This window comes from Musca autumnalis, unplaced genomic scaffold (assembly GCF_047663935.1).
Source record: "Musca autumnalis isolate F117 unplaced genomic scaffold, ASM4766393v1 scaffold_2, whole genome shotgun sequence".
Lineage (NCBI taxonomy): Eukaryota > Metazoa > Arthropoda > Insecta > Diptera > Muscidae > Musca > Musca autumnalis.
Window position 1 is genome coordinate 144,941,465 of NW_027411755.1, and position 22,876 is coordinate 144,964,340.

At 35.6% G+C, this 22,876-nt stretch overlaps 2 protein-coding genes across 2 annotated transcripts in view; one reads left to right on the forward strand and one right to left on the reverse strand.

The window, feature by feature from the left end:
• LOC141394696 (probable G-protein coupled receptor CG31760) overlaps positions 1-16,026 on the reverse strand; it is a 262,519-nt gene extending 246,493 nt beyond the window's left edge. The window contains exon 1 of the mRNA XM_073969480.1: positions 15,840-16,026. The gene's annotated coding sequence lies outside the window, so the exon portion shown is untranslated. The remainder of the gene's footprint in view (positions 1-15,839) is intronic.
• Gr33a (Gustatory receptor 33a) overlaps positions 14,877-22,876 on the forward strand; it is a 49,861-nt gene continuing 41,861 nt past the window's right edge. Inside the window, exon 1 of the mRNA XM_073969485.1 lies at positions 14,877-14,989. The gene's annotated coding sequence lies outside the window, so the exon portion shown is untranslated. The remainder of the gene's footprint in view (positions 14,990-22,876) is intronic.

Here is a 22,876-nt window from a genome sequence, read left to right on the forward strand (position 1 = left end):
GGTAGTTCGGACCAAATACATCAAATCATTAGGTACAAATATGTTTGGGCTATAACAAAACAGGGACCTATGTTGACAATTCTTGGTGTAGAAGTTTCGTGACTGCAGGCAGCGTCGCCAAGAGTGAAAGAACAGATCGGTCAAAAAATTTAGCTAAAATCCTCAAAATACCGTTATATAGGGCCTATACCGAAACGTGGACCTATGTTGGCAATTTTTAGTGAGGAAGTTTTGAGAAATACCGAAAACTGGGAGTTACCGTTATAGGGGGCCTATACAAAACATAAACCTATTTTTAAAATTTTTGGTGTATAAGTTTTAGGACCACTCCACCCCTCACTACATCGAATGTCAAATAATAGCTAGTTTGGTTAAAAATTTTAGGAAAACGTCCCACTGCCGGACGACATTTGGGATAATTTATCACTGACAGAAGAGGATAAAGTAATGGACACGACAGTGAACCATGTCTCCAATCGTAATCCTAGTTTCAGAAACAAACCGGACGTTTTAGCGTCGAACAAATCCGACAAACCATTTTTTTGGAAAGATTGACAGTTTTTAGCCTTAACGTACTATAGACAGTTTGAGATACGATCATGTGTTGTGTTGTTTACAGTGACAGTGGAATTTGCTTCTGAACATTTCCGTCCGTTCATTTTTCACAACTTTCGGCGTGGTTAATCGCGGCAGGAGTGCATCGATCAAAGTAAATCTCTGTATGTTGATAAAGCACCATCCCATAGAACTATGAAAAACTAGTTTAATTAATCAATCATGGTCGTCCAAAAACGGCAATTGTGCCAGGAAAATAATGAAGCGTGCGTGGACGGATAATGCAAGATCGCCATGTTATATAACGTGAAATAGAGGCATCCATAAGCATATATTTCACCAACTAACATTTGATATTGCATGAACACCTGGCCGCGAAAATGGGGTTTTCTTTAGATCCAGTGCAATTTGACAATCGCTCAAAAAACGCTCTTGTCAATTTGTGCAAAGAAATTGTCAATAAATACGATCGCGGTGCTTCAAACTACGTTTATCAGAACCTCGAATATTGGATCTATGCGTATGAGCCCGAAACAAAACAGCTATCGGCCGAGAGGGTCTTTGAAGGCAAGCCAAATCCTACTAAAGGGTTTCATGGAAGAAGCACTTTGAAGAAAATGGTCGCCTGTTTCTTCGGCTAAACTGACCATGTGGCTACTATACGGCTTGAAGAATGTAGAAATTCGAAACACGAACAAGAGAAGACGAATCATTGTGCACCATGACAATGAGAGCTCTCACACATCGCTTCAGACCTGCGCCTTTTTGGAATTGATTGGTCATCCGCCTTACAGCCCTGACTTGAAACCCATTGACTTCATTTGATTCCCTTGTTCGGATAAGGTTGCTGTTGGGAGGTCGGGCCATTGTCATCACAATGAAATCAAGGTAATTAGCTGGGAGAATAAGGAATCAGAGCATTTTTTTATTCAGGCAGCTGTATAACTTCAGTATGGGTTATGTATAAGTAAATTGTGAAACAGAACGTCTGTCTTCAGGTGGGAATGTGAAGAATTCTAAACTTCTTTTAGAAGAACGACAGTCTTGTCATCATGTTTGCCACCAACAAGTCTGGAAAAGACTACTTGAAAAATCGAAGTAGGGTGCTCAATTTAGCACAAGGACCAATAGGACGGAAGCGGCAAGAGCTTATCTTTGCGCAGGCAACAACTAGGCAACCCTCACCAACTTACTCTGATATAACGAGTTGGAAGGTATCTGAAAGTTGTTCCTTCTCGGATAACAGGATGTTACTTTTCCAAATGCCTATACTTTGAGTAATACATAGTACCCATTTAAATTCCAGGAGAAACTACAGACATAATTTCAATGCCCTGACGACTTCTGTTGATACAATCGTTTTCAGACAATCGAGAAGGTCGAAAGAGCTGTGGATTCCCTAACCATTCTCAAAAATGATTTTCTGTAGTACGGATGAATGAACGTTTGCTTATTAATCACCAAAATAACGCTTTTTCCATTAAAATATATAAAGGTTCACGAACAAATCGATATTTTTTTTGAAAAAATGTATGAAATAAAAAAAAATTCTCAAAATCATTTCCTGTTGCACGAATTAATAAAGTTAAGTTTACTAATAACTAAAATAACGTTTATTTTATTTAAATATTGCAAAAGATCATACACAAAAAAAAAGGTTTTTAACCGAATCACCTTTTAATTAAGATTTTATGTAATCTCGTGTAGAGTCTCATCACGCTATGATACAGGGATATGAGGTTGTAAAAAAATTCATAACCCTAATGAGCACTCCTGTCGTCCAATCATCTACCCTCTGAAGACATCCTAAACGGTTTGGTAGAATAAACAGTTGCTCCATCTTCATAAAGTAGATAGGAGAGAGAACCCTAAGATGAAACTCAGTACGGATTGGGATACCTCCCGATTTTTCCTATAGTAAAGATTTCAGTCTCATTATCCCAACGACATGGTTGGAATTTAGTATGTAGTGTATCTGAAAAGTGTTCCTTCTCTGATAACAGGATGATACTTTTCCAAATGTCTACACTTGGAGTAATACAGAGTCCCCATTAAAATTCCAGGAGAAACGAAAGGAATAATTTCATTGTCCTGACGACTTCTGTGGATACAATCGTTTCAGACAATCCAGGAGGTCGAAGAAGCTGTGGATTCCCTAACCAATAACCTCCTAACTTTCTATGAGCCTGTGAAGGACCGGTTTGGTAGAATAAACAGTTGGTCAATTTTCGTAAAGTACAAGAGTGAGTACAATCCCAGCAAAATAAATTGGAAGTAGTGCAATATGGACTAGTTCTGTCACGGCATGTTTTGATGCAGTTCAAACGGAGTCGTGAGAAAGGCACTCCAGTCCTCACATTTTAGGCGCATTTGGATGCAATCCAAAGAATCACAAAAAGGCACTCCAATTCCCCACAATTTAACAGCATCCGGATGCAGTTCAAACGGAGTCGTGAAAAGGGCACTCCGTTCGCTACATTTTATTAGCAGTTGTTAGAGATCCCTACATGTACATAAATCAGTTTGTACATCTCTACAGGCAGCGGCATACATTTTCCAAAAAGAGATAAGCGTGTTAACATTTCCAAACATTTGTTAATACAAACTAAATAAAATTTAATTTGTGAACATTTTTCCGGTAACTCACGAAAATTTCCGAATGGAGTGCTGTTGGAGTACATGTCGAAATCTTAACTGGTGATGGGAAGACAACCCTTTTAGCAGATGAAGCAAAAACAGTTCAGCTTGGAGAGGAGGAAAACACGCATGTTTGCGATTGAATTCAATGGAGAATTTTCATAATTTGTGTTAATGTAATAAAGTTCTTAATATTTTTGTTTTACACAAAGAATAAATGCATTTTATTTGTTTTGGGATATTTTGTAATCGCTTGCACAATTTCCGCAGAATGCCTGTATCAAAACACGTGCTTTGGACTGCCTCCTATTCTACCCCAAAGGGTTAGTTAAAATGCAATGCCAAAGGGTCAGTTAAAATGCAGTGCCAGAGGGTCAGTTAAAATGCAGTGCCAAAGGGTCAGTTAAAATGCAGTGCAATGGAGTGCCTCTTTCAGTAGTCACGCTCTTGTAAAAATCATGAGCGAAAATGCATAATTTGATGCACTTCCAGATCACTTGTACATATCATTTAACTGCCTCTTTGGAGGCAAACTTTTTGCTGGGATAGGTTACTATTGCCCTATTTGAAACGCACCTCCCGACTTTCCCTATAGTAAAGTTTTAAGCTTCATTATCCCACCGACATGGTTGGAATTTAGTATTTGGTCTTCGTTTGGGTACTATCTCCCGATTTTCGATATTTAGAAGAGTTCATCCACATTATCCAAACTAAATGGAGTGGAGGTATAAAATAATCCTGCAGATAATAGAATGATACCTCCCCGTTTGGGGAATTTTTAAGGGTTTAGCCATATTATCGAAATAGTTGTAATTTGATATGTCTCCATAGAAAGGAACCTGGCGTTGTTCACTATTTTTAAGGTTTTAACTTTATTAACCTGAGAAATATGTGTAACAGGTTCACGTTTGATATAGTCCCCATAGAATGGTTTCTCCGGATTTTTATACCTTCAGCCTTTAGGCTAGAAAGGTATATACACTTTGATACGACCAAAAATGTGCCTGATCGAAATAACGGTTGTAGACCGTTTCAGACAATTTTCGATTTAGCCATGTCCATTCGTCCGTCTGTCTGTCTGTCTGGCTGGTGCGCACGATAACTCTCGAACGGATCGACCGATTTTAACCAAATTTTGGGTTTGGTACTATTTTATGCAAACTTGATTTAAGTTCGAAGATGGGCCATATCGGTCCACTCCTTCGGGTACTTCCCCCACATATGTTCAAAATTTTCCTGTTAAATGGTGCAAACGATAACTCTCGAAGGGAGTAATTTATTTGGTTCAAACTTTGCATATCGTATTATTCCTTCCAGATATAGTTTGGGTTCGAATATGGTCCACACCTTCGGGTAATTTAATATTTCGAGTCTTTTATGAAGAAGTTTGGTGTTCGGGTATGTTCTGAGACACACTTCACCTCTCACTTCACGCATCAAGCATTTTGTTCACCCCATTTACTCTGATTTTTCGAGTATTTTATGAATGGACTAGGGCGCATTCTTCTTTTTAAATACCCTAGTGAATCTTAGTCCCAAGAAATTCGGAAAAAAATGGAGTAAATGGGATGATCAAAATGCTTGAGGCGTGAAGTGAGAGCTGAAGTGTGTCTCAGACATACCCGAATGATTTGGTATAGCCCAATATTACGGTACGTACAGATTTAAAGGAAACTCGTCATACAAAATCAATATATTTTTTACGGTCAGTGGCTGAGGGTTTATCTCAGTCAGCACAACTGACTGATACTTTCTTAGTTGTTGGTATTTTTATGGTTTTGGCATCATCATCTCACTCACTTTGTCCAGAATTTAGGTATTACTTTTTTCATATAGCCCCATAGAACGATTTTCGCATTTTCAAGGTTTTAGCAGATTTTCCTACCGAAATGGGTACACTTTGGGATGTAGTGCTGATTGGGGTATAAACAATTTTTTCAGCGAATTGTCCCTCATTGATCGGTACCCCATATTTTTTTTTCAAATTTTAAAGGTTTACACACATCATCCAACAGAAAGAGCTGAAATTTTATTTCATTACAAAGATAAACCATTAAATTAAATGTATGCCCCAAGCTATTTTGTTCTCCTATTGCCTAAGATATTTACCGACAAACGTGAGACCATATTCAACAAATGATGTCACACTCAATGATGCTGGTAGAACAGACATTGAGACATTTCATTTCACTATTTGTTTTTTTTTTTTTTTCTTTTGTGGAATCATTCATAGAAACAAAATCACCTTCTTTGTGTTCCATAGACGAATATAAGAAATAGCAAATTAGTTTAATATTGTTTATACGGTTATTCGGTTTAAGAGTCCAATGGGAGTTGATATTTAATAGCATAAAATTGTATTAACAACACCCAACAACATATACTCACATATAGGCGGGCACATAAAATACATACAAACATACATACCTACTACGTAAAGTTGTGCAAACAAATTATTTTTTATTGACAAAATGTAAACGAAATAAATAATGAAAACAATGTACATTCACACATACACATGTATATACATACATATGGATAAGGAAGGAAATTCATCTCATCCGTGCGAGAGAACTATGAGCAATAAGTTTTTTTGTGATAGATGAATAAGGAATTGTGCGTGTATGAGGTGAACAGGGCTGTTGTTTCGGTTTTGTATTAGAAACATATTTTGTTTATAATTTTTTGGCTTTATTGCTCGCACTCTAATGGTCTGTTTCACTAAGACGATTCGAATACAAATTCGTTCGAAATACTACAAAACTTCAGTTTTTTTTGAAAAATATTTGAATTGTTTTTATTTTCATTTAAACAAACATTTCCTACAACAACAGAAGTATGGTAGTAATTCGAACGGATTTGGATTCGATTCGTCTTAGAGAAACAGGCCATAAGTAATCAGAATTCTTGTTTATTTAAGTTTATTTAGTCCAAACTGAAAGAATTTGGTATTTTAATTTTGTGCCGATTTAAATTAAGAACTTTTGACATTTTACGTAATTTTTAAAAAATGTCCTTTTTATAAGCATCCGTTTCTAGAAATGAGACATTTTCACATTTTGTAGAGGTGTTTTTGCCACAACCGCCTGTATATGTATATACAAGACACGAATGAACAAGAAGGCATTTCATAAATCGATCTCCAGCTCGAAAACGAATGAATCGATATTCTGATATCACTGTCGGTATGGTGAAACCGTACTTTAGTTTTTGAATTTAAAATTATTTATTTCAAATCATTTTATCCATGATTTTATTTATGTGCATTGATCTTTTTTGAAATCAATTTAGCCATCCCTTCATTTTTATATCCTCCACCATAATATGGAGGATATAATTAAATTTGTCATTCCGTTTGTAATAAATCGAAATATTCATCGGATACCCTATAAACTATATGTGGGGATTTCTGAGAGAAATCTTTTTTAAAATGAGGTTTTTTATTTCCTTGATTTTTTGCTGTAGTGATCCTGCTCATCAGCAAAACATTTTAGTATATTTTCAGATTTTTTTTTTTTACTAAACGCAACGAAATACTCATAACTTCTTTAATATTGGTCCAAACACAAAATAGAAAAAAAATTGCACAGTGGTCATGGATGCAATATTCGCGATTTTATATTTAAAATCAATTTTAAAAAATGATTGTATGTTTCGATTTTCTCGATTTATTTTTTTGTATTAAACTGTGATCAATTACAAAAATTTTAAGTCCTATTTGGTAGTGGGATTCGAATGATTACTATTTTTTTAATATTTTAAAATTTGTCAATAGAAAATTTCTTTATAAAAATTTACATTTTTAACACTTGTTTTGTTGTTTTATTTAGAAATTTATCTTAAACATCTTAAAAACTACGTCATTATTCGATTTTGAAAATGAATTAGCAATTATTGTACCAGCCGAACTTAGTTTAGTGCTCGGCTGGTAAATTGATGATCCAATAAATAAATGTCGGGAATTATATGACAGGGCATCCGAGCCGAATAATCTACCAAATATTAAAGTGATATATTTTTTAGAAGATGATTTTTTTCAATACGAAAGAGGATTTGAAATTAAAATATGCAATGGTTGAACGTATCGCGGGCACAAAAAAACTTAATTCAGTAATACCCAGTAATGCTGGTACACTAATTGCTAAACCATTCCTAAAATCGCAAAAAGACGCAGTTTTTAAGATGTTTAAGATAAATTCTTAAAAAAATTACTTTTTTATTTTTTTTTGTAAAATAACAAATGTTACATACTGATATAAAAGAAAAATGTATTGACAAATGTTAAAAAATTAGAAAAATAGTAATTATTCGAATACCAATACCAAGTAGGACTTAATTTTTTTGCAATTAATTGCAGATTAATACAAAAAAATTTCAAGAAAATCGAAAAGTACAATCATTGTTACAATCACTGTTAGTCAAAAAAAAAAAAAAAAAAAAAGCTTAAAATTTACTGAAATGTTTGACTGATGAACAGCATCACCACAGCAAATAATAAAGGAAATCATAAATCTAATTTTGAAAAATTGTCCAATTTCACTCAGAAATCCCCATAAATGTATATCTTTATAAATAAAAAACAAATGTCGTTCGTTGGTAATGGCATCAGTTGAGAACGGCTGGACCGATTTAGATAATTCTTTTTGTGACGCCCACTCAATTTTCAATTTTTATATTTTCTACAAAAACTACTGAACTGATTTTGCTGAAATTATCAGGGAATGTATAGGGTGAAAATGGGCTACAAATTTTGTTGAATTTCCCTTATACCCTATTTCTTTTAAAATTCTATATTTACAATAATTACAAATGTATCGGTTTGGAAATTAATTTGCGAGACAATTGTGGTTGTTTCTCCGACCTTACCTACTAATTTGGGAGCCAAAAACTTTATCGCGACCACTTTTTAAAATATATTACATCTACAAAAGTACTGAACCGATTTTCTTGAAATTGTCAGGGAATGTACAGGGATGGCCCTGAAACAGGCTACATATTTTATTGAATACCAGAGGGGAGCGGTACCTCTCCTATGCTATTAAAAAAACGCTATATTTGCAAATATTACGAATGTATCGGTTTATAAATTTACGAACTAATCTACAAAGCAGGTACTTCTTTGGGGCCCGACATGACCACGCCTGTTATGTTATATCTCCAATACCATTGAACCACTTTCCATATAATTTGCAGCAAAACCTCATGGTTTTCCGTAAGCCAAAACTATGATTATATCAGTTTCCACATACATTTTGGGATACAATGAGGTTGTGTGTATACTAGGTACATATTTGGAACAAACCTACCGTACCACGCCCACTTTTTAAATATGTTATATATTGAAAAGTAATTACTACGCTCACTCTTTTTCAATGCATTATTTTTTGAAAACTACTGAACCTAATTTTATGCAATTTGCAGACAATGTTCAGGAATGTCCCGTGGTCCAAAATCCCCTTTATTTATAGACGAATTTCCGGGGCTTATTGTTTTATAATCGCTATATTTTCCCACTTATGAGTGCATCGGCTTGCAAATAAATTTTCGAGACAGCGATGGTTGCGACTCCGACCAAGAAAAAGGATATATTTACAAATTTCCTTAAATCGTGAGGTTCAACGGTCTTTCGGCAGATGCTAAACAAATATTCAAACCAAACAGGTTTTAATAATGAATTCAGAGTTCAGAACACCACTTTATACAGAAATGTGATGTCGGTCTACTTTTAACCACAGCCTCCGTATAGAGTTACCATCCATTTTTCGGTACTTTATAAGATTTTATGAAATTTTTCTGCAGAATTACCTGTAATAATGTATTTTTGGCTCTCACGTTTTGACGTGGTTCAATATTATGGTGCCCCAAAAAATAAAATAAAACAATTATTAAAGTGAAGTATTTCCCGTTTCTTTATTTATTTATTTATTACCGTTTTCTTTTACTTTCACCAATTTTCAGTGCGGCTCCAAGTTACCATGGCACCAGAAATCGCTAATATCACAAATAATATTATATTGAACATACATATAGGAATGCATTATTTTAATATCCATGGATATTAAAATTACTTAAAAATATTCAAAAAAATAAATAAATTCGGCACCTTAAAACCGAGTAAAAATTTTGGTCATAACTGCCCAAACTGCAAATGTCCGCAAAAAGCCTAAACAGTTTTGAGATCAACTGACCATTGGCTTCATTTTGGTAATATTGGCGATTCTTGCAAATGCTTGGAAAGTAATTAAAACTTTAAGGAAATCCATACATCTATATTAAATATTTTCATATTGACCAACATTTTAACTAAAATATTTGGTAACCCCTGCAAATTAGAGGAATTTTTATATGCAGAAAAGCGAAGCTTGGGAAATTTACTAGAGTTGGGCAATCTCGTTCAATTGAACGATCCGGATCACTATCTCGTTCAAAGGACACCGGTAATTTCTTTGACAAAACTGCGTATACTTATTTTCACACGTTGGTTTTTATGATGTTACTCATTCGTCTTTGAATGAGGACAGTGATCCGGATCGTTCAATTGAACGAGATTGCCCAACTCTAAAATTTACTAAATCATTCAACTTAAGTTAAGGCGTGATTAATAGTCCTTTGTTGCAGAAAATCGGTTATAATGCAACCATTTTTTTTTCATTTTAAAATATTTTTTCTCTCCAAAATTAGTCATGTTCAAGGCATATTTATAGAAGGTAGAAGTGACAATCAGCTGTATTCTTACTTTTTTTGTAAATTTAGTTTTCAAAATTTAATAGGGTCTACTCATGAAATTTGAAACTTCGAAATTTGCTACCATAAAATACTGTTTTTCTTCCTAAACGTGTAATAACAAGTAAGAAAAGGGCTATATGATGGCGTGGAGCTATACCTAAAAATTTCTGGGGGAAAGTTTTATACGCCTAAAGAAGACTAAATACCAAATTTCAGCCATATCGGTGTGATAATGAGGCTAAAACGTTCAAAATATCGAAAATCGGGAGATATTGTATTATGGGGGCTATATCAACACGTGGATCTATGTAAACATTTTATGGTAGAAATGTTTCTTAGCCTCTGGAAACACAAAATACAAAGTTACAACCGATTCTTTGGTCAAATGGGTCTAATACATTCAAAATCTATTAAAATGACGCGTACTTTATAAGGGGTCTTATATGGGGGCTATACCAAAACGTGGACCTATATAACGCAATTTTGGTAGGAATGTTTTCTGGCCTCTGGAGACACAAAATACCAAATTACAACCAATTCTGTTGTCAAATGAGTCTAATACATTCAAAATATATTAAAATGACGCGTACTTTATATGGGGCCTTATATGGGGGCTATACCAAAACGTGGACCTATATAACCCAACTTTGGTAGGAATATTTTTTGGCCTCTGGAGACACAAAGTACCAAATTACAACCAATTCGGTGGTAAAATGGGCCAAATATCTTAAAAATTCCTTAAAACGACGACGCGTCACGCGTCACTTTTGTATGGGGGCTATACGAAAGCGTGGACTTACATAGCCCGCTTTCAATACCAAAAGTCCTACGTAAATATAACATATTTTCCCAAAATTTCATCAACCTACGTCAATCCGTTCGGACGCTAGAGTGATTTCCACAGACGGACAGACGGACAGACGGACGGACGGACGGACATGGCTATATCGATGTAGAATTGCACGCTGATCAAGAATATATATACTTTGTGGGGTCTACAATGATTATTTCGAGTAGTTACAAACGTAGTGACAAACTTAATATACCCCCATCCTATGGTGGAGGGTATAAAAATGACCTACGGCAGTTCTGAATGCTTTATATTTACATTGTCATTCAAATTTGTTCTATTTTGGAGGATTTTCAAAATGTATTTATGTTTTTCCTGAGAAAATTTTTGGAACGACCCTATTATTCAATATTTTCTTTGACAATTAATTTTCAATACCAACAATGTTGTTTTTGTAAATTTGTTAGTTGTTGTAATTCATGCACATACCTTCTATAAATTACCTTGGTCATGTTTGTAACCCTTTTTCTCTTTCAAAATTGATTGATTGATTTTTTTGTTGGGCGCACCCACTGTGAAACGGAACGACAAAGTTAATTAACTAGAGTTGGACAATCTAGTTCATAGTTCATTGTCCTAGTTCAAAAAAAAAAAAAAAAAACAAAAAAAAAACATATGAGCAATGTTATAAAAATTAACGTGTGAAATTACGTATACGGAGTTTTTCATACAAACGACCGGAGTTCATTGAACTTTATAGTGAGCTAGGTCTTTCAATTGAACTGGATTAACACAACTCTACAATAAACCATTCATCTTAGGGTGGGTAGGAACTCAAAGTGGACAAGAATGCGTATAAGCATTGACGGCACTTGTACGCTCCCTATAATTTTTATACCCTCCACCATAGGATGGGGGTATATTAAGTTTGTCACTACGTTTGTAACTACTCGAAATAATCATTGTAGACCCCACAGACTATATATATTCTTGATCCGCGTGCAATTCTACATCGATATAGCCATGTCCGTCCGTCTGTCTGTCTGTCTGTCCGTCTGTCCGTATGTGGAAATCACTCTAGCGTCCGAACGGATTGACGTAGGTGGAAATTTTGGGAAAATCTATTATTTGTACGTAGGACTTTTGGTATTGAAAGCGGGCTATGTAGGTCCACGCTTTTGTATAGCCCCCATACAAAATGACGAGTAACGCGTCGTCGTTTTAAGGAATGTTTAAGATAGTTCTCCTATTTTACCACCGAATTGGTTGTAACTTTGTATTTTGTGTCTCCAGAGGCCAAAAAACATTCCTACCAAAGTTGGTTTATATAGGTCCACGTTTTGGTATAGCCCCCATATAACGCCCCATATAAAGTACGCGTCATTTTAATATATTTTGAGTGTATTAGACCCATTTGACCACAGAATTGTTTGTAATTTGGTATTTTGTGTCTTCAGAGGCCAGAAAACATTGCTACCAAAGTTGGGTTATATAGGTCGACGTTTTGGTTTAGCCCCCACATAAGGCCCTTTATAAAGTACGCGTCATTTTAATATATTTTGAATGTATTAGACCCATTTGACCAAGGAATCGGTTGTAACATTGTATTTTGTGTTTCCAGAGGCTAAGAAACATTTCTACCATAAAATGCTTACATAGGTCCACGTGTTGATATAGCCCCCATAATACGATATCTCCCGATTTTCGATATTTTGAAGGTTTTAGCCTCATTATCCCACCGAGATGACTGAAATTTGGTATTTAGTCTTCTTTACGTGTATAAAACTTTCCCCAGAAATTTGTAGGTATAGGTCCACGCCATCATATAGCCCCCAGAGAACGGTACCTTCCGAATTTCGGTATTTTGAAGGTTGTGGCCACATTAATCCACCGAAATGGCTGAAATTTGTGGTGGAGGGTATAAAAAGTTCGGCCCGACCGAACTTAAAACTTTTCCTACTTGTTTGTTCTGTAAATTCTATTTTTCTAGCCACTATACTTGAAATTTCTGCTGGGTCGCTTTTATTTGTAAGGCAAAGCTGGAACATAAAGATTGCCTATTCAGATATACATAATATTTCCAAATCAAAGCCAGCCAATGGACATAACAAGTAGACAATAATGTGTATCAATATTGTCGAAAATTATAGGAACCTATAAATGAATGCTCACGGTGCGCCTTAACCAAATTTAAATGGAAGGAGCTTACACCTGGGAAGTTATTGCGGATTCTGAAAGTGCGATGTTTATCCATAGATGAGAAAAATCAAAACACTAAAAAAAATCGGCGGAGAGCTTTTTAAACAAATCGCGGTCAAAATTCACACTTTTAGGGTTTATTTTAGGATTTCACGATTTTGCTTGAAAACCACAAATCCGCTCTATGCAAATGGGACTAAAGAAAATGTTGTAGCAGTGAAAATTCTCTACAAGACTGGCATTTATGATATTTTCGAAGGTTTTACCGTTTTTGAGATATAGACGTTCAAATTTGGACAATGCACTGACTGTATCACCTCCATATAAAACCATGCCATGACTACAATTTCCCAAATTAAACTTATATATCTCAAAAATGGTACAACCTAGGAAAACTTTATGAAAGTCAATCTTGTAGAGAATTTTTACAGCTATATGATTTTCTCCCATTTCCCATTTCGTCCCATGTCGATAGGACTTTCCGTTCTCAAGCAAAAACGTGAAAACCTAACAAAAAAACCTAAAACTGTGAACTAAACTTCTATATCTCAAAAATGGTAAAACCTACGAACAAATCATAAAGATCAATTCTCTAGACAATTGTCACAGTTACAATATTTTCTTTAGACCCATTTCGATAGGACTCAAGCAAAATCGTGAAAACCAAACAAAACCCTAAAAATGTGAACTTTGAACGCGATTTATTTTAAATTTTCTTCTTGTTTTAGGATTTTTCTCATCTTTGAACATTGCTGTTTCAGAACCTGCAAAAATTTCCCAGGTGTAAGCGGGTTTCATTTAAAGTTAGTAAAGGTGCACCCTTCATGACAGTGTTTTATAAGGAGGCGATACAGTCAGTGTATTGTCCCAATTTGAACATCTATATCTCAAAAATGGTAAAACCTACGAAAAAGTCATAAAGGTCAATCTTGTAGAACATTTTCACTGCTACATCATTTTCTCTAATCCCATTCGGATATGTCTTGTGGTTTTCAAGCAAAATCGCGAAAACCTATAAAAGTCCTAAAAATGTGAACTTTGACCGCATTTATTTGAAAATCCCTCCGGCGATTTTTTTTTTTGTTTTTTGATTTTTCTCATCTATAAACATCGTAATTTCAGAATCCACAAAAACTTCCCAGGTGTAAGCACTTTTCATTTAAATTTAATTAAGACACACCGTGTTCGGTATGGAATGTAACCATAATATTCGAACTTCCATTCTAGCTATACAATGTTTTGACCAACTACGAATTATTCAGTTTAGAGTAATAATTTTAATTTTTTCCTGGGAAAGTCCTATTAACCCAAGGGAGATTTCCCTGATACCAAACAATGTTACTAGGTTCTGCGTATAGGTCAATAATGCTGCTTATTGTAGAGTCCAAATGATGTTCTGTGTGTGAAATGCCCAATCGAGCAGATAAAACTAAAGGCACAAACACACACTCTCCTACTTCTGTTCTGCACACGCCACTTCCTTTTATTCATTTTACGTGGAGTTTCTGCTTGGAAATTTGTTCTAAGGCAACATTGGAGCATACAGTTTTGTTATGAGACACACGAATATAAACATTTGCACTAACACATACATTGTTATCTATCACAGGAAATGGAGCAAGCGGAAATTTTCATTACCAACAGGCAATAGAAAACAAAAAAATAACCTGTAACAAAAATGCAAATGTCAAGAGCAATGACGAGAATGAGAGAGAGAAAGAAAGAGAACCAACAATTGTCTAACAGAAAAGCAAGAGCTAGCAGCTAGTTGGGGAATATAAATTCTTGTGGGGGTTTTTATTCTAATTTATTATTGTTGCTGGTATTTAAATGTATTTATTTCAATATCCAGACAATTTATGTGCATTGCAATGCACGTTTCGAAGTGTTGTTGTTTTTGCTTTTATGGAAGGACACTTTAAACAAGTGTCCTTCTGCTTCATTATTAAATGGACATTCCAAATAAAATATGGCGCTAAAGTTCAAAAGTCATTTAATGTAAACTAATTGGGAAGGAGTTTAAAAATTGGCATTAACATTTTTTCTAACTAAAAGAATTTCCATGATTTTTTTGTAATAAAGGTAAATATTAATTAAATACTGTGTTTTATTTTCTTTATTTGTATATTTACGTAAGTCCCATAAAAGCAGAAGTTGAAGTTTTGTTTGGCATTGGGGTGGTTGTGGAAGTTCCATCAAGTTTGCCTTTGTTATTTGCTCTTCTTGTATTTCTTGTCTAAGTATCAATTTTCTTTGTTTGTTTATATTTCTTGCAATTTTCATTTTCATCTCTCAAGGTCTTTAAAGAGCACAAAATCACTTTCGATTAATAGCATTGTATTGGTGGGCCAGCGACACACACGCACACACTCACGCATATGTGCATGTATCAATGAATTTGCTTATCAATGGGAAAAAGCATAGCGCTTTTTCTTTGGTCTACGGGGGTCAATGTGTATGTGTGATGATGGTTTTTACAAACAATACAAACTCACAACCTCACAGGACTTGCATAAAACCAATATCGAACACATAAATACACACCCCACACACTCACTCAACTGGACACTTTTACTTTCTTTTACGTCTTGATTTAGCTTTACTTTTCCTTTATGGCTGTTGTTGTTGTTCTCCTTGTTGTTAAGGCTTTCCACTAGAACTTTTCCTATTACTTCAAAGTAAATATTTGGCTTTTCCTTTTTTTGGTGGATAATATATTATTTATTTGAAATCGTCATCATCACTTAGACAGCAATCATCAACACCATTGTTATAAAAAAATAGACAATAAATTGTTACACATAAATTCCACACAGATACATATGTAAGTATACACAACCAAAACACACAATACCGAAGATATGAGCTAAAAAATATAACAACAAAATATCTTTTAAAAAATTACTGTATAACAACCAATACACCAACGCACTTTAATTTTAGGCTTTTATGCTATCTTGTTGTTGTTGCCGTTGTTTTTATTTCTGCAGCCACTGTTAGAATTCCTTCACAAAATCCCATAAATGTCTCTATGGAGACATAACTACCGTTTGAAGGAATTTCTTTATACGCTACCGTTTCTATGCACGACCGTAACGCTCAAAACTCCACCACGAACTGAAGATGAAAATTCTATCACAAGTCCTTTTTTACATTGTGATACAAAAAAAGTTTATTTTTGTTGCTCATTCGTTAGTTAGCTTGCTTGCTCTCTCTCTCACTCTTCACAAGCATACAGACTGGCTTTCGGTTTACATTGAAATTTGAATGATACGTATGTATTTGCGATAACTTTTAGACAGTGATGGAAAATAAATGTTGTAAAAGTGATTTTGTATACCATCCATCATAGTATGGAGGGTATATTTTTAGTTTGTTTTTCCGTTTGTGACTCATTGAAATAATCATTTGCGACCCTATAAAGTATATGTAGCCCAGTCAAAATAGACATGCATATAATGGGGGAAATAGCAAAAATATCCACAAAGCTGAATTTGGTGGAGAGCTAGGATTTACCATTAGAAAATTTTTTTTTAATATACGTACACAAAAAAAGTTATTCGGGGTCAAAGGTCATTTTTGGAGGCATTTCTCCGTTTTTTTTTAATTTTTCTCAAAAAATGGTAAGACAGCAAAAACCTGCTAAAGTAAAAGTTGTAGATTTAGCAATTGTCTACAAGAATGGTCTTTATGATCAAAGGTCAATTTAAAAATTAGCCGCGTGAGTACATTAGGAGGCGAACCGATTAAAATACGCACACTATGTGTTAGGTATTTCCATAAGCTTTCAAACGATATCCACTTTACAGTAATCGGTTCAGTAAACCGGGTCTAACCGGGTTTCTGAGAGTTTTCGTTCTGGTCGTTCCCGATGGGCTCTCGATTACACATATGGGTTAACTGGGCTATTTTTGCATAAAATGACTCTAACAGGGAATAACTCTTCTAAACACACTCCGATTTTGTTGGATTTTTTTTAATATACATATAATTTCGTTCTTCTAGGAAACATATATTTGGCGACAGACCCGGTTACTTCGGTTATTTTAGCCTATTTGTCTGAATATGTGCATATTTCCTTTATATGTGCATACAAATTATGTGTTTTTTTAGAACAGCTATATTTCAAGAATGGTTCCTTCGAGGAAAAAATTATAAACACAAAACTTGTAAGTAATTTTTCTGTCTACGATATTTACTTTAGTCACTTTTTGATTAGATCAACAGTTTTGAAAAAATAATCCGAAAACCTAAAAAACCCTTAAGATTTGACCATTGACCAAGAATAACTCTATTTGCACACATGGGATCGATGGGGACTTTTAGGACGTTGCTACTATTGCAAACCCTAGCTATCCACCAAAATTCAGCTTTATGGGAATTTTTGCTATTTCAATGTCTGTTTTGACCGGCTAGTGGGGATTTCTGAGTGAATTCGAACACTTTTCCAAAAAGTGGTTTTTCATCATCGCTCATTCTTTCGATATGGCCTAGCCAACGCAATCGTTGTATCTCGATACGTTTATCTATACTGATGACGTTGTATAGCAGATACAGCTCGTAGTTCATACGACGTCGATATTCACGGTCAACGCAGATTAGCCCGTAGATCTTTTGAAGAATTTTTCTCTCAAACACACCAAGCACTGCTTTTATCTGCTTGTGCAAGTAATCATGCTTTGGAACTATACATTAGCACGGGTAGTATCAGTGTTTGGTAAAGCGTTCTTTTTGATTGACGAGATGTGGCTTTGTTTTTTAACTGCTTAGCATCTGTTCACCAATACAATTATTGTCTTTATTTGTTGTGTTTATGGCGGTGCCGAGGTAGACGAAGTCTTTTACTACCTAACAATTATAGGAACCAACTTCCACTGTTGTTCCGAGCTGTATGGACGCATTGTGCGTCGACACCATACATTTTGTCCTTTCGCCGTTTACCGCCAGACTCACTTTTGCTGATTCTCCTTCGACCTTCTTAAAGGTATCAGTTACTTCCTTTCTGATCGTCCCATGATGTCTATGTCATCAGCATAGGCAAGTAACATGTGGCTATTGGTGTAAATTGTGCCATTTCTTTTCAAAGGCTGTCTCCTTGTCTGAAACCTCTTTCGGTACTGAATTATTCGGAGATGTTCTTTCCTATTTTAACTTAGGACCTAGTATCAGTAAAAGTCATTTTACAAAGACGAATGAATTTTGCAGAGATACCAAATTCAGACATGGCTTCGAGTACATTTGGGCTGTCGAAGGCTGCCTAATAATCGACAAAAAGCTGGTAGGCCATCGGCTCTGGCTGCCTTATTATTCTTTAGCCAGTTTATTGCTGACTTTACCTCATCTTGGCTGGGCGGTATACATTCAATACCATTTTCTGGGATTAGATCTGTGGTATATTGGTCGTCTTTGCTACTATTGGATACCAACAGTTTGGAAAAATGCTGTTTCCATATCCTGATCACACTATCTGTATCAGTTACCAAATTCCCTTGCTGGTCTCTACAGGAGGATGTACCTGTACCAATGCCATCAGTTTGATGTTTCACTCTTTGGTAGAATTTTCGGACTTCATTCTGGTTCCTGTACATCTCGATTTTTTTAGACTCCCGCTTTTCCATCTCCCTCTTTTTCCTGCGCAAAAGACGTTTCTCCTCTCTCCTTTTCTCCCGATATCTTTCTTGTGCGCTACGCGTTGCTACTGATTGTAAAGTAGCCCTATATGCCGCATTTTTCTCTTCGGTACCAGCACGGCACTCCTGGTCAAACCATGGATTCCTTGGTGGAGGTCTCTGGTATGGATTTTGCTGCTGTTTGCATGGAGTGGGCAAGATTTTGTCATTGTGCTGATATGTTATCGGGACGAGGAGTGCTTTGATTAAGCAATTGAGCCAGTTGAGTGGAATAAGCTGTGGCTATCTGTTGTGATTGCAGCCTACCGATGTCTACCTTTCGCGCTGTGTCCGTTCGTATTTTATTCGCTACGTTTAACCGGGTACGCAACTTCGCTGCAACAAGGTGGTGGTCAGAGTCTTTGTTTGCTCCTCGGAACGATCGTACATCCTACACGCTCGACAAATGTCTTCCATTTATCTCAACGTGATCAATTTTATTTCTTCTTCTTTGATCTGGTGCCCTTATGAATGTCGAGATGCTTAAATCTGGTGCTGCTAACTACCATGTTTTTTGCCGCTGCAAAATCTATCAGCCTCACACCGTTGTCAGATGTTTCACTGTGGAGACTGAATTTCGCGATTGTTGAGCCAAAGGTATTCTACTTTCCAATTTTGGAATTAAAATCACCAAGAATGGCAGAACAACTGTCGTATGTTTCTTCTAAGCGCTCGTAGAATATATCATTGATCTGTTTGTCCTTGTCTTTGGTTGGAGCATGAGTGCAGATAAAGTTAATGCTGAAGAATTTTGCTTTTATCCGTATTGTAGCAAGTCTCTCATTCACTGGAGTGAAGCTGGAGACCAGATGTTTTAACTTCCAAACTCAGGTTTTGCGTCGATCTAGCCATTGGTGTTGTAATCATTTTAGCGTTCACAATAATTGAACTAGAACGCTATTTTTGTGCACCCGAGCATCTTTTCTTTATAGGCAGACAGAAATCGGCTGAGATGGGCTATATCGGTCTACGTTTTGGTCTAGCCCCCGTATAACAGTACCTTCGGATTTTCAGTATTTTTAACAGTTTTGATTCAATCTTAAACCGAACTATACATATTTTGATATAAACCCCATATAATGGTACCTCCCGATTTTAGGTGTTTTGAGGCGTTTAGAAACCTTTGTTGGCCGAACTATTTGCAATTGAAAGTCTCTTACTACTTACCTAATTGGCCCTCTACAGGACATTTTTCCTATAAGCCGAACTAAGAAGAGATTATATTCCTCTCTATTTTTTTTTTTTTGCTTTTTTCTCAAATTTGGAATATCCACTTGTTTACTCCATCGAAGCCTTAGGCATTTTTAGCAGGTTCATCATCGATCATTGTTATGACATGGCCTAGCCAATGCAATCGTTGTATCTCGATACGTTTGGTTATACTGATGTCGTTATATGTGGGCTGCACTATAACATCCTGGCCTAGGAAACACTGGATGTAGCCAAGCGCCATTTCACATTTTCATTGGAAAGTTTGATAGTTTTTAGCCTAAACGTGCTCAGGACAGTTTGACATTCGACCATGTGTGGTGTTGCTTACAGTGCTTTAAAAAAATCACTTTCAAAAAAAAATTCAATTTGCTTGTGAACATTTTCGTCCGATAATTTTTTACAACTTTTGAAGTGGATAATCACGGCCTCGATTAAATTAAATCTTTCTATGTCGATAAAGGACCATGCTATATCACTATGGTTTAATGAATTCAATAATGACCGACACTAGCTAAAAAACGAAGGTGGTCCAGAAACGGTCGTTGTGCCAGAAAAAAATTAAGCTGTGCGTGAACGAATAATGCAAGATCGCCATGTTATATACCGTGAGATAGAAGAATCAGTGGCATCATATCTTCTACCAACTAAAATTTGATATTGAATGAACACCTTTCCACAAACATGGGGTTTCCCTCGTTAGATCCAGCACAATTTGACTATCGTTCAGAGAAAGGCTGTTGTCGATTGGTACAAAGAACTTGCTTTGATGCTTCAAACGGCGTTTATAAGATCGTCACAGACGACGAATCTTGGAACTATGCATATGAGCCCGAAACAAAACAGCAACCGAATGTGAGGTTCTTCGAAGGCCAGCTAAATCAATTAAAGTTGTTCATGGAAGAAGCTTTTCGAAGCAAATGGTCGACTTCGAAGCTAATGGTCGACCATGTGGCGACTATACGGCTTGAGCAACATAGGACGGTTAATTCATGCTGGAAACTATTTAAGAAAACAAAACATTTTTTTATGGTAAATATTCGAGTTTTCATTTTTGGGTTAGAAAGCTATTGTGCAACCCTCGTAGTAGTCCCCGCAACAATATAATATTTTATCCATACTGACTGAGATAATTAGCCTTAAGTTAAAAGAATCCTACGGCTATCAACTATGTGTTTTAACTGGAGTCCTCGATTTGGTCTAATCTTTGCACTTCCTAATCGTTTTTCCAAACTTACGTCAAACTCGAAAATGGACTATATCGGTCCACTTCTACCGGTACTTGCACCACAAAAGTGCAAACATTAATGGTTAGGAACATATTCAAACCTGTTCGCAGATAAATTTTACACTTTATTTCGGGTAGTACTCACTGTTCTTATTACAACTTTAAATGGAATAATTAGGTCTTTTCTTGTTCACAATTTTAGGTGGAGATATTTTATAACCACGGATACCACAAGTGCCTAAGTGACCTGTCAAAAACTGGAGCAAAACTCCTTAAAATACCGGAAAAGGAGTGTTTTAACGTGTTGTGGAATTCTAGTTAGCTGCATATTTTCTTAGTGTATTATGTGATGCCATATACTTAAATTTGACCTAAGGTTTTAGTCATGATGCCCACCTCGGGAATAATTTTCCAAAGTAGGTCAGGGGTTTAAGATTATTCAGTATTAAAATCAGCTGCCATCTAGTGCCAGACTATAAATGGTGGGTCGCTGACTAAAACTGCCCTAGAATAGGGTTTCTATGGATATACTCGTATTAGCGTATAACTCTGTTATCAGATCACGTACATTAACATAATTGGCATCAGTTACAAGATGAAGAAATCGTCTTCCAAATTATAACGCTATAAGATCTATATTAAAAATTTTACAATTTTCAGAAATAAATATTGATTTTTTTAATCCGCTAAATTGGTTGGATTTTATGTTGTTTTGGATATTGTTTTGTTTCCTCAAGCCTATTTTTGCATCATAAGATAATCGGGACCTTTGTTCATTTCATTTTGTATTAATAGCATAAAACAATTCTTACCGTATACCCCCTCCAGAGGGGAAAGGGGGGAGAATGTTACGCTCGTGGTTTCTTAAAACACTCTTCGCAGCAGCACAAAACTGTAACCGGCGCATTGGTTTGATTTTTACACTCTAAATATTTTTGGCCACTTTCTAGATACAAGTTGATCCAATGTGCGATGGGAACTTTTAATGTAAAGTTGCAGATAGTTTGATCAAAATTGTAGCTACAATCCTAAAAATATCGAAAATCGGGAAGTGCCATTATATGGGGGCTGTACCAAATAATAAACCTATGTGTAAAATTTTTGGTGGAGATAATTTGTGACGACTGGGAACACCAAATGTCAAGTTATAGTTATTTCGGTTGAGTTTCGTGACTGCAGGGAACCTAAAATGTTAAATTACGGATAGTTCAGCCAAAAAATGTCGGGATGTACCGTTATATAAAGTCTATTCCAAGCCTTGACCTGCATTGACAAATTTTTAGCCAATAGCCTTAGATGCTAGTGCTAGTTTTTTATATAATTTTATTGTAAATTTTAATAAAAATTTTAAATAAATAAATAGACAATTTTTAGTGAAGAAGTTTTGTGAGCCGTAATGGTTAAAAACTGTAGGTAAAATCCTCAGAACTTCGAGAGGAACTGCTATATTAGGGCTATACCTAAACCTGGACCTATGTTGATAAATTTGTGTGAAGAAGTGTTGGAACTCATAAAAACCTTACGGGTAGTTCAGTCAAAAAATATAGCTAAAACCATCAAAACCATCGAAAATCGAGAGTTGCCCTATTTTTGGGACCATGTTGGCAATTTTGGTTAGTAAGATTCGTGACTGGAGGGAACCATTAATGTCAAATTTCGGATAGTTCTGCTAAACCCCTCAAAATACCGAAAATCGGGAGGTACCGCTATATGGGGGCAATACCAAACATGGGCCGATATAGCCCATCATCGAACTTGACTTACCTATAGAAAAAAAGAAACTTGGGTAACAAAATATAACGTTCTAGCTAAATTATAGCGGACGCTAGCGTAATTATAACATACGGACAAGGGTATATCGAC